At 40.6% G+C, this 860-nt stretch overlaps 1 pseudogene; it reads right to left on the reverse strand.

Moving 5' to 3' along the window:
- Window positions 1-488: 488 nt before the first annotated feature.
- On the reverse strand, window positions 489-621 carry LOC125927770 (uncharacterized; annotated as a pseudogene).
- Between the last annotated feature and the right edge of the window lie 239 nt (window positions 622-860).

Below are 860 nucleotides of genomic sequence, written 5' to 3' on the forward strand. Positions count from 1 at the left end.
AGCCACATTTATTGAAGAGACTTTTTTGCATATTCTTGCCTCCTTTGTCCAAGATTAATTGACCATGTAATTGTGGGTTTATTTCTGAGCTCTCTATTTTGTTCTGATCTATGTGTCTATTTTTGTGCCAATACCACACTGTTTTGATTACTACAGGCTTGTAGTATATCACGAAATCTGGGATTGTGATACCTCCAGCTTTGTTCTTCTTTTTCTTCTTTTCCTTTTTTTGAGGGGAGGGGTTTGATTCTTTTAGTAACTGGAATCATGCTATATGTATTGTTCTTTGATGTGTTTGTTGGAGAAATTCCCAGCCCAGCACACTCCTTTTATTCATTACATAGTCCACAGAATTAGTATTGTCATTTTGGTTGCTTCATTCTGCTGTTATAATTATGCCCACTTTGTGTACAAATTTGAGTACAGGGGCTGAAATTGGAGGGGGAGAGTCTCAGTTTGAGCCCCTGTTGATCTGGGGTGAAAGTGTATTGACTTAGCATTGAGCAGATAGTGCACACTGACCTGGGCAGGAGGGTGGCTGGGCTGTGGATTGGGTTCAATTAGCAACAATCGTGCCTTGGATAAACCTCATTGGCTATGATACTGCCACTGAACAAAGCTTGAGCTGTGGATTTGGAACCAACAGGCCAATGACACCATGTGTTATGGGGAAGTGGCTGGTTTTGCTCCTGATTTAGTGGTCACGAATTCCTTTAATTTTTGTTTGGGAAACTCTCTATCTCTCCTATTCTGAATAATAGCTTTGCTGGATAGAGAAGTCTTGGCTGCAGATTTTTTTCTTTTCAGGACTTTGAATGTATCATGCCACTCCCTTCTGGCCTGCAAAGTTTCTACTGAAA

The sequence above is a fragment of the Panthera uncia genome, chromosome E1 (genome assembly GCF_023721935.1).
Source record: "Panthera uncia isolate 11264 chromosome E1, Puncia_PCG_1.0, whole genome shotgun sequence".
Taxonomy (NCBI): Eukaryota; Metazoa; Chordata; class Mammalia; order Carnivora; family Felidae; genus Panthera; species Panthera uncia.